This window comes from Lissotriton helveticus, chromosome 2_1 (genome assembly GCF_964261635.1).
Source record: "Lissotriton helveticus chromosome 2_1, aLisHel1.1, whole genome shotgun sequence".
Classification (NCBI taxonomy): domain Eukaryota; kingdom Metazoa; phylum Chordata; class Amphibia; order Caudata; family Salamandridae; genus Lissotriton; species Lissotriton helveticus.
Window position 1 is genome coordinate 1,778,849,005 of NC_136059.1, and position 12,533 is coordinate 1,778,861,537.

A 12,533-nucleotide genomic window follows, 5' to 3' on the forward strand; every position below is an offset into this window, starting at 1 on the left:
AATTGGCGATAGGGCCGAACTGTTTGTCTACGTCCCAAAAAATGTATGAATCAAGACCATGCTGATGAATATAATATACAAGTCATAATGGACTTTTGTTTTGTCTTACCTTACTCCTTAAATAAGCACACATTCCCATACTCTGCTGTTAAAGTTAATGATAGTGTCAGCATAGGATGTTTCCCTCAGATAAGGCCTCATCACCTGCCAAGGTCCAATGACTTTGCCTAGAGACCAAACGTTCCAAAAATAGCAGCATTACCTGAAGGGAAAATAGTACTGATGTATGATTATTGCTTCAATAATTGGTTTCAGAATTCTGCATCTCTCTTGAGCCTGGTTAGGAGGAGAGGAGCAACAGCCAACGACCTTCATGGATGAGAATTATGCCAAGTCGTCTTGAATCTATCAATTCGCATCATGCATGCCTAATATTTTTGAATAAAGATGCATTTTTAATTCTGCTTTTGTGTGCGAGCTTGAATATTTTAATGCAATAAGTGATTAATATAAATCTTGAAGCAGAGAAATAGAAAATAAGTATTTTGTACATGTAAAAGTTAGTAATCTCTCTATTGCATTGCAGCTCACCTTGTTCATGAATATGCCACAGCTAAGCAACTCTGCAGAGGTTTATAGAATTCTCTGTGAAGAACAGGGAGCCTTCTCCAGGGGTTTGCGGAGGGGTGTACACAAGGCATGGCATTGCGGAGCAGCCAGGTTATACTGTTGGGACCCACCAGCGCACCCACAGACTGCTTACATGGTCACTATCCGCTGGGCGCTGTCTGCATGTCACTAGTTCCGGATAGAATGTAACTTCCCCACCCACCTATGAAATCACTCTCCGGGGCATTGATCAACATGGTAGCCTGGGCCTCAAGAAAACAGAGGGGCATATTATCAAGCAGGGCGACCGGCAATTATCGCCGCTTTAGCAGCTGTTTTCGGCTGCTAAGTGGCGATAATTCTATTGCCCTATTAGCAAGCTGTTGCTAACTGATGTTAGCGACAGCTTTTAGGCGATAGTGAGTGGTTTGGGGCCCGCTTTGCATGTCAGCGATGTTTATTGCTGATGACATGCAAAGTGGGCGAACCCAACCAGTTAGTGACTGAAAGTAGTCGCTAACGTCGCTATCGCCTATTAGCAAGGCAGGCGTAGCGATGGAAATATTCGCGCTAAGCGCGAATATCTCCAAATACTAACACCTGCCCAGACCAGTTCTTAACCATGTTATCCAATGGGAGGTGGATAACATGGCTCAGAGCATTTCGTCGCTAATGCGTGCATATCGCTGTATTCTCAGGATATTCACGCATTTCGCCGCTATCGCTGGATATTTTAGCACAATGGAGAAAAACGTTGCTAATAGCATGTTTTCTCCGCTAACATATCCAGCGATAGGCAGCGATAAAAAAAAACGCTAAACGCATTTTGCGATAAATATCGCTATTCCTTGGTAATATGCCCCAGAGTTCGCCCAGTGCCACACACCCCCATGCCACGAAGGGATTATATTTAGTTCATATACATTTGTTCATAATAGATATTGAATTCGAGTGCTAGAGGGGATAAAGGCCTCTCTGATTAAGGACTGGCCAGGAGGCTCTTAAGGTAGACATGAAACTGGGACTAAGTACCTACAATGCAAGACAAATTAATCACTACAGTGAACCGTGAGAAACACCAGGCCTTGGCAGCACATGAGGGTTGGAGGTTGACTACGGACAGAGGTGCCAATTTATTGTGTCAACATGGTCCTTGGTGGAAATGACCCAATTCTCGCCCAGTCCGAGGTTCAAGCAAACAGCTACAAAATGTGACTGTGTTTTAAATAATCAAACTCTTTCTGAGAGATGAGAAACAGTTCCATATTGAGCGAAGAAAGTCTTACAGATGTTGAAAGAATAGATCTTCTAAAAAGTAGAAAGGCAAGAAAGGATTCTGGAGTTTCAGAGAGGAATAGTTGCCCATTTTGTAGCTGATCTCACTATATTGTAGGCCTCAGCCAAACACAAATATGTCACCCTGGAAGGACAGTTTAGAGAGCATAACGACAGGAAATTAAGTACTGCTGCGCTACAAGATAAAACTACAGATTAAGGACGAGTAGCTCTCTGGCTATCATAAACATATTTAGACAACCTGTCGTTAGCACACAAGAAGTACATAGCAATCAAAGAAATGGGACTTCCAATGAGAGATGCTCTTTGTGGCCATCAAAGCTCAAGTCTTGCTCTGTTAAAACTACATCTGAAAAAAGAGGAAGCTGTGGAAAAGTCAGCCCATAACGCACCTGATGCCCAGGCTGCTGGCGCAAGACGCCTCTTAGTTCCCATCTTGAACAATTAACAAATAAAGAGACGGGCGCTGGAAGCAGGAAAACAAGAACAGAGTTTTATTTCTCATGAGGAGAGCCTGTCATGTCGGACACTCGCATAGTGTCTTCAGGAGGTGCTCTAACAAGTTTCTCTGAGGCTTCGCCTTTTATACACATGTTTATGATGCACAAACATTCCTTATTGCAATAAAGACGCTTTGAAGTAGGAAAAAACATGCTTGGAATCCCAGCTTCAGGCCTATTCCCATACCAGTCGCTCAGATGTCATCCTCCCCTCCTGAATGTAACAAGAGATTGTGATCTCTCAGCCGGACATTCCTACAGGACACGAGGGCAGGAGGGGATGATCAGATCAAAGGTTGGGCAGGCGATAAGATCGGGCACTTCGGTTGGTGTATCACGGTTTTGTTATGCTGGGCAGGAAAAGGGGGGGGTGTACATCCACGAGGCTTGGTCTTAGGACTTGGGACCGGGTCGAAAGGCCAAGTGCAGCTGGGGGGGCTCATCAGCAGAGGGGAAGGGTGTTCTTGGGAGGAAATGGGGGGGGTGTGGGTCAAGCAGGAGTGTTACTTCTAGAGCAGGGTCACGCAGAGGGAGAGGGTTTTATGGCCGATGCATGAGCAGTGCGCGCGGGGAGTGGTGCCGGGGGTTTAACCGCATGCGTTCGGGCGGAATTCCGCTCGCACGCTGAGATTTTCAAAAACGCACTTTACATGACGAGCTGGGCTCGTCATGAGCGTGCAAGGAGGTTACCTCATGACGAGCCCAGCTCGTCATGAGCGTGGAAGGGGTTAACAAACGGGCAGAGAGGCCATGGTGCCTAAAATGGCTGTCGTGTACGTGTGTGCATGGGTCTACGCTGGCGGGATAACACAGTCAGTGATTCGCGATATCCGTTCTGCTTACAACAAGGGGTACAGTGAACACAAATGAACGCCGCTTATGTGTATATACATTGCCATTTTCAACAGTCGCCGCTTTTTAACATAAGCTAGTTCATTTCGGTGTTTACCCCAACTGACGGAGTGTACATATAGCCATGTGTGGCCAATGAAATAGCGTTTGTCAATACTAGCAGATTGCGTGTGACCATATGCAGTCGATACGATTGGCGGAATGCGGTACATATGAATTTACATTTGTCGGGTTATTCATACAAGTCTAGAGATCGGCATAATACTTAGTCTGGGTCAATCAAGAAAAAGGTTCCGACACATTATAGAATCAGGTTCTGACTTTCTCTCCGGTGACATCAACATACAGTAAAAAGTGCTCTGATACCTTCGGGTCTTGTCAGTGCTATATGAGACTTTTGGAAAACTAAATACATGAGTGACCGATGTAACATTTTTTTTGAAAGCAATACAAAAATGGGAAACAACCTTTACAACGCAACTTTTACAACGCACTACCATTACAACGAAACTTTTACAACGCAAAAACTTTTACAACGCATACCATTACAACGCATGTTTACCAACGCAAGTACCTTTACAACGTATACCATTACAACGTAAGTATTGGTAAGTATATAATTATATTTAAAATTTTATATGTTTGGGTTTTTTTAAGGGGTATTTTTAGGGTTCAGGGTCAGTTTTTAGTTTTTGGGTAAAGGGGTATTTTTAGGGTTCAGGGTCAGTTTTCAGTTTTTGGGTAAAGGGGTATTTTTAGGGTTCAGGGTCAGTTTTCAGTTTTTGGGTAAAGGGGTATTTTTAGGGTTCAGGGTCAGTTTTCAGTTTTTGGGTAAAGGGGTATTTTTAGGGTTCAGGGTCAGTTTTCAGTTTTTGGGTAAAGGGGTATTTTTAGGGTTCAGGGTCAGTTTTGGGTTTTTGGGGTACAGGGGTATTTTTAGGGTTCAGGGTCAGTTTTGGGTTTTTGGGGTACAGGGGTATTTTTAGGGTTCAGGGACAGTTTGGGGTTTTTGGGGTACAGGGGTATTTTTAGGGTTCAGGTTCATTTTGGGGGACAGGGTAAAAAAAATTAAATTAATTTAATTAAATTAAATTTGGGGTACAGGGGTACAGGGTAAAAATTAAATGAAATTAACTTAAATTAAATTAAATTATATTAATTTTAATTAATTTAAAATAAAAAAAATAATATATACTTACCAATACTTACGTTGTAATGGTATGCGTTGTAAAGGTACTTGCGTTGTAAAACCATTCGTTGTAATGGTATGCGTTGTAAAAGTGTTTGCGTTGTAAAAAATTCGTTGTAATGGTATGCGTTGTAAAAGTATGCGTTGTAACGTCATACATCCTACAAAAATGGTTGAGGGAGGAATTCAGTTCGATACAAGCAATTAGTCAAGGGGTGGGTAGAAAGTTCAGGAAGGGGGGTCTTCGTCACAATGTCTTTTTAACAGCGAGCCATCACTGGTAGGCTCTGGTAGTCCGTCTTCTTTCGTTGGCTCTGTTGAGCACCGGCGGTGGAGCTATAGGTCCAGCTCGGATCCATCCTTACGCGTTGCAGGGTGCGATCAGTCCTCTGCTGTTAGATCACAGTCCTGTTTCCTAACTGATCTTCTTTGGGGTGCCCCATGCTGGGCACCTGCGTGTCTTTCTTCTTCCGTGGCAAAACCTTATTCTATCTAAATGCTGCTCTTCTTTTCTGAGTCAAAAGTTATGCGAAAAGGGTGATGTTGTTGAATAATCGAGGGAAGAGAGGGCGGAGCGGGATCAGATCTTTGAACACACCAAGGGACCAAGGGAGCAAAGGACGACGAGCAGGCAGGCCCATCAGTCGGGCTCAAAAGGGACGGGGACTTCAGGCACGAGTGGGTCAGCAAATCGAGGGCTTCAAGGCAGCCCTTCATTCCTTCATCTGCCGAGTGTGAGAGTGGTGCCTCGTCCCGCGTCTCGTTGCTCTGCGACTCCACCTTTGGTTGAGGTCACACGTGCTTCATGATCTGTGGCCAGGCTGTGCGTCACGTCCAGCTCCTCTCCTCCGGTGATTGTATCTTTGAATGGGTACAAAACAAGTTTTAGAAAAACTGGCAGGAGAAGACATTTATACATCTCAATCCCGTCCCCAATCCTAAGTAGGTGGGGGATAGGTTCATCGGTCACAGTCAGAAGTCATCGCTCATGGAGTATGTAGGAGGGCATTTCCACTGAATTCGTAAGCCTATTTGGCGTTCATTCGTGACGTACGTGGAGAGAAATCGGACTCCCATCGACAGTGTATTCTATCAAACTCGAAATCGAGTCCTTAGGTAGAGACTCGCCTTTTGTTAACCCAAGTACTGACAATCTTACATTTCCCTTCGGGGTCGGCTAACTCTTGCAAGCAGGGGGGGTTATCATCATGAGAGGGGGCAGAGGCTAATAATGCTTTTCTTGGGGAGCGACGGTTAATCAAGGTCATCAATTACGTTTCGGGGATAGCTGATATGGAGCTGGGGTCAATCGGGAGAAGCGAGGACGCTTTGGACAGGGAGCTGGGGTCAATCGGGAGAAGCGAGGACGCTTTGGACATCCGCACTTAAGTGCAGAGGGGTGGGGCAATCTGGGCATTGGGGATTGCATTTCTAACGAACTGAAAAACAGAAGACCATTGACGTTATAGTCCCCCTATAAAAAGGCCAGATTAGGGGACATCAGTCGTCTTACCTGTCCTTTCTTTCATTACCAACTCGGGTTCTATCGTTTTGCAGAAAGGAGAGGTAGTAATATGGCAAGTTACAATCGTTTTAGTTCCTGTCAATTTTGCCGAACACCTTTGTGTTCGAAGAGACCCAATTAGGTTTGTGCCGGTGGGGTACAACGTTACCACACAAGGGAGGAGGGAACAGGGGGACCCTCAGAGAGAGTGAGTCATCCGCACTCTAAACGAACCATTCGGTACACGTATGACATGGAGAGAGAGAGAGAGAGAGAGAGAGAGAGAGAGAAACGTGTACAATAATAGGCCATTTAGTGCGCACACAACACAGAACAGCAGGAGTCAAGTAATACGGAAACACAGGCAGAGGGACGACGTAGATCCATACATTACGTACACACAAACTCAGGCGGGGGAGACAGTACATGTATTATATACAAAAATCCGAGACAAAACATAGAACAGTTATTGGCCAAAATGATCTCTTCCTGTATGCTGCGCATCCTTAGCATCCTAAGCTCTTTTTACCTTTTTCTTCTCTTTTATCGTCGGCGGCCTTCACTGGTGGCTTTGGTTGCACACACTTACACCTTTGTCAATTGGTCAAGAACTAACCTGGTCGGGCTAATGCTCACGGTGTGTGTTTCCAGGCTGAGGCAACAGCGGGTGCCAGTTGGGAGAACAATGGGGCAGCTTTGAGTTTCATGTCTATGAGGGTGCGAAAAGGAGGTAGTAGATTTTAAACATTGGCAACATTCCTAGTCCTCCAGGCGGAGGGTACTTGGGTAAACCTCACCTCGGAATATTCCTTAAACTTTCCCTATTTAGTTAAACGTAGGAATTTATTCATTAGTGCACGTCATTCTTGGTTGTATTATTCGGGGTGTCAAGCGAAGTCATATTTTGTAGTTTCCGCTTCAGGCTGTCCTCCCAAGCGCTAAGTTCAGGGAGAGAAATAGTCATTGTTTGCTCGTCGTGTGTAGGCACCATAATCAAACCCCTTTTTCCCATCTCTTCGTCCGCTAGATCACCATTTTTTCGTACTTTAATCGACGTTCCGATGTGACCTACAGAAAGAGGAAAAAAGAAGGGGGCGGGGGCAGCATTTAAAAAAAGCACATTAGCGCGCATAAACTCGAAAAGGCTTTTACTTACTACATGCTCGGCCTATCTCCACGGGATGCAGTCCCTGCCAACTTGGCGTTTAAGCCCAGGTGGACCGTTTAGTGTGGGAGAGATGATTATCGGAAGCCTGTGGATAGCATAGGTCGCCCAAGTGTGGTATTACGGGTCGTGTGCAGGGGGGGGGTCAGAACAAAGGGCAGTCGGTGTAAAGTGGGGGGGGCGAGCTCGTGCTCTCCTTTGAGGAAGAGATATAACCTACAGTGGTACGGGGTCGTTGTCGTTCGTACTAGGGGGGTCAGGTGGCACTCCTTCGGGGCGACTTAGGGGCATTTTAAAACAACTTTCCTGATACAGGTAGCATATAAAGTATAGGCTAAATACCAGGATCTTTAGCGGTTGCTTTAGGCTGCACAAAAATGAAAAAAACACATACAACAAAAAACCTGGACCGTTCATATTTGCAATATTTCTGAGTACTATACTTTTTAACCCTTAACTAATCGAGCTGAGCCATCTCACCTGTATTTTAGGTATATCGGAAATAGTGGTCATTTATTCGAAACTTACCAATCTACGCGTGACAACTACGTTTGCTTTTTCCAAAAAATCTTTAATAAGAATGTCGGTGCACAAATACGGGCCTACAACCCCGTGGGCCGGCCACGGAGGAGGCTGGAACTGTACATGTGGGGATACTTATTAGTGGAAAACCTAATGGAGTCGGTGGTCGTTGATTTCATAATCAAAAGTGCGACAAGTGCAATAAAATCATATCGAAACTTCAGTGTGAGCGAGTATCATAAGTGTTGAAGTTCGAACTTTCAATAATCATGATGCGCCAAAACTTAACAACAATTCATTGTCCGAATGTTCAATCAGTACCCATCTCATGTCAATTCATTGTCCGAACACATAATCAGTACCCATCCCATATCAATTCATTGTCCGAACTGACAGTACACATCCCATATCAATTCATTGTCCGAACATATAATCAGTACACATCCTATATCAATTCATTGTCCGAACTGACAGTACACATCCCATATCAATTCATTGTCCGAACATATAATCAGTACACATCCTATATCAATCCATGTGTTTAAAAAAACTGCATACATATCTCATGACACCAAGGCTGAGCAATCGGGGTACAACAAGGAGTTGAAAGTTTCATTTGTACCGGCGCCATTTTGGGTGCAGCCAGGCAGATCCAGGCATAGTCAAAATCTCCACCAACTCGTGGTTGGCCCAGAGCCTCTTTCGGCAGTCCAAAAGTTCCGTTAAAGGGCAACAGAAAGGATCGGCGGTATGAACCATCAGTCAAAGGGGGAGGGAGGCAACAATTTTTTCTACCGGGTCATACTGGGTTTTCACCGGAACTGATCCGAACTGTAGTCTGCAGGATTCTAGTCATTCAAACTGAGGCTGGCGCCAGCATGGGAGCACCGACGTCTCGCGGCTACATTTTCATCGTTCCGCGGGCAATCATGGCAGTCATTCCCCATCGGGGGTGTCTGCGGGGGTCGGGGGCCCCCGTGGCTCTTATAGAATCTTCAAAGTCGAGGAGAACACTTCTGATTGTGGGACTCGTTTCTTAATTAACAAGCAACTGGGCCATCCCTTCGCGCCGGGCCCGCTCCTGCAGGGTCGACCGCAGTGGAGCGTTGGGGGTGCCACTGGGGGCCTCCGCCTGGGGAGGTGGGAGAGGCTCGTTTGCGCCGCCTCTCCCTCCCAGCGCACCCCATGCCGTTTTTCTCGGCGTAGACATTCATGATGGCCGGACCAGGCGATGAGAGGGGGGGGGTCGGAGGCATAGACAAGACATCCCCCCCCCCGGTGGCCTGCAAGGCGCCGCTTCAGGGCCGAACGGGGAGCTCATACCAAGCCGGGGCTGGACCAGGAGATACGAGGGGGGGGGTCGATGGCATGAGCAAGACATCCCCCCCGTGTTGTCGCAGCCATTATTGAAGAAAGAAAAGGAGGGGACGCCTGGATCCCGTCGGCCTCGGCTCCTCTTCTGGCCCACCTTATGCGACGACCTCCCCGGCCGAAGGCAGCAGGACCCGCCCTACTCGTGCCGAAGATCTCATCCGGATGGGCGTAGCCGCGAACCTGTTGCACTTCGGGAGTTTCCAGAATGGGGGTAGGTAGCTGCTGACTTGTATCTATCTCATGTTACCGTTATTGGGGCGTGGCAGGCGGTGGGACAGACATGTTTGGAGCAGTGAGGGGTGGCGAAGCCTAGTTGCCTCGTGGCCGTCGCGATGTCAAGCTTGGCTTCTCTCACCATTTTCATGTTTCTTATTACGGGCTTATTTCTAACATTTCTTATTTCTAGCGAAATCATGTATTTTATCGTGAGCTATTTCTAACGTTTTCCTATTTGTAGCGAAATCAAAAACTCATCAGTGTCCTACTGATTTTGCTTTCTTATTTCTTTCTTTGTTTTTTTTTTTATTTCCTTTCTAGTGTGTTTCATGCTAAAGTTTCTGTTAACAGGATACGGTGATTACTTCGTTATTGTTGCATATGTCCTTTTTATTAGGGGTGCCCTCCGGTCGAGCCAGATGACCTACCTTTAATAAATGGTCCGGGTGGAACTAGTTTACCAATATATAATCGATAAAAGTCGATAACAAACAATCAGTGGGGAGAAAGATAGGCATGACGGATTAAAATGAGGGACAAAAGTCTGCATTACCTATCCTTCACTATTTGCAAAGAGAGAGGAACGTTCCTATTCTTTGCTGTTTGCAAATAGAAAATGTCTCAAAGAGAACCAATACTTCAAATACAATCAATCAATCAATCAGATGGATAAAGCCATCCTACCAATCGGACGTAAAGACGTCCTACTTAACCTTACCCGGACCGGACCGTGTGGGCAATTCTTCACCTTCCCTTTTCCAGCGCCCGATCGTTCTCTTTCTCCATGTTTTTACCGCAGCATTCCTGTGGGATTCCAGTCAGGACAGTAGGTCACTTGAGAGAGAGAGAGGTCCGTTCGGAATCGGTGAAGTTCATTCAATCGGCAGCCGGACGAGGGCCCTCTCAAGGCAGGTATACTCCAATCATTTAGATGTTCACCCCATCATCTGGACCTCTCTTACCAGCCCTTATGTCGCTGATGGACCCCGCGTTGGGACGCCAAATGTAGAAAAGTCAGCCCATAACGCACATGATGCCCAGGCTGCTGGCGCAAGACGCCTCTTAGTTCCCATCTTGAACAATTAACAAATAAAGAGACGGGCGCTGGAAGCAGGAAAACAAGAACAGAGTTTTATTTCTCATGAGGAGAGCCTGTCATGTCGGACACTCGCATAGTGTCTTCAGGAGGTGCTCTAACAAGTTTCTCTGAGGCTTCGCCTTTTATACACATGTTTATGATGCACAAACATTCCTTATTGCAATAAAGACGCTTTGAAGTAGGGAAAAGCATGCTTGGAATCCCAGCTTCAGGCCTATTCCCATACCAGTCGCTCAGATGTCATCCTCCCCTCCTGAATGTAACAAGAGATTGTGATCTCTCAGCCGGACATTCCTACAGGACACGAGGGCAGGAGGGGATGATCAGATCAAAGGTTGGGCAGGCGATAAGATCGGGCACTTCGGTTGGTGTATCACGGTTTTGTTATGCTGGGCAGGAAAAGGGGGGGTGTACATCCACGAGGCTTGGTCTTAGGACTTGGGACCGGGTCGAAAGGCCAAGTGCAGCTGGGGGGGCTCGTCAGCAGAGGGGAAGGGTGTTCTTGGGAGGAAATAGGGGGGGTGTGGGTCAAGCAGGAGTGTTACTTCTAGAGCAGGGTCACGCAGAGGGAGAGGGTTTTATGGCCGATGCATGAGCAGTGCGCGCGGGGAGGGGTGCCGGGGGTTTAACAAACGGGCAGAGAGGCCATGGTGCCTAAAATGGCTGTCGTGTACGTGTGTGCATGGGTCTACGCTGGCGGGATAACACAGTCAGTGATTCGCGATATCCGTTCTGCTTACAACAAGGGGTACAGTGAACACAAATGAACGCCGCTTATGTGTATATACATTGCCATTTTCAACAGACAGATTAAGGACGAGTAGCTCTCTGGCTATCATAAACATATTTAGACAACCTGTCGTTAGCACACAAGAAGTACATAGCAATCAAAGAAATGGGACTTCCAATGAGAGATGCTCTTTGTGGCCATCAAAGCTCAAGTCTTGCTCTGTTAAAACTACTTCTGAAAAAAGAGGAAGCTTAAGGAACGTGTATGTGAGAAAGGAGGGTAGTAAGCTAAAATTTGGACAGACAACAACCCATGAAGTATTCTAGCATACTACCATGCGCTACAGGCAATAACATCTAAGCATGTGCCTGACATCTTCCGCATGTTGATAGAAGAGCTCAATGAAAAAGTAGATGAGTTTAGCATTGCTGCACCTTATCCTAAACCAACTAGTGGACAACAGAATGATTTGCCTGGGTGCATGTGAGAGAATCCGATACAGCAGAGAGACCAATAGCCATAGATTTCAATGGAAGGAGTATGCAATAGCACAACTCCAGTTCAGGTTCTGCTTCAAGCATGGCTTTTTTAAAAATATCTCTTGTTATTTGAGAATACTGGGAGAAATGAAAATTATACAATTGCAACTGTATTAATAGAGCTGAACTAGGCAACATTTTGTAATGGCTGCATCGCTTGGGGGTGTTCCACCGAAATAGCAAAGAAGAAATATTGGGAGGGAAGAATATTGTCAACTCAAAAATATTAGGGGACAGAATTTAAGATGTACAAATATTGTTTTTCAAGGTATTTATTATACTTTTTAAAATATTGTTTAATGTAATGTTATTTTCTGTAATATAGTTGGATAAAATGCTGTTAATTCATTTAATGTATATCGGTTATTGTAGTATGCTGAATGGTTCAAAAACGGAGGTACTGGTGGTAGGTGGTGATAAACGGAAATGGGCTGGCGACTGGTGGCCTTAGTGTCTGGGGGTAGCACCTATTCCATGCGTCGAAGCCAAGAATCTAGGGATCTGGGTAGACCCTACACTGTCCTATGAGTCGCATATTAGGCGGGTGGTCGGAAAGTGTTTCGGGGTACTCAAGATCTTAAATAAAACCCTGGATCTGCTCCCCCTGGAGGCAAGACGCACGATGATCCAGGCCTTGATCACATCCCAAATTGATTACGGGAATGTTCTCTTTCTGGGAGCATCCTGTAAAAGCATAGGGCGGCTTCAGGTACTACAAAATGCGGCAGCGCGGCTTGTGCTCAGACTCCCCAGAAGAGCGGAATCCAGTGCAGCTCTGGCGGCCCTCCACTGGCTGCCTGTTAAAAAAAGAATACTGTTTAAAGCCCTCTTGACTTGTCATCGGATCTTGTGGCAGAAGGCTCCCCCATATCTGGCTGACCTGATCACCAGATAAGAGCCAGTGCGAGCACTTCGGTCCTGTGAAATGGGCACTTTGG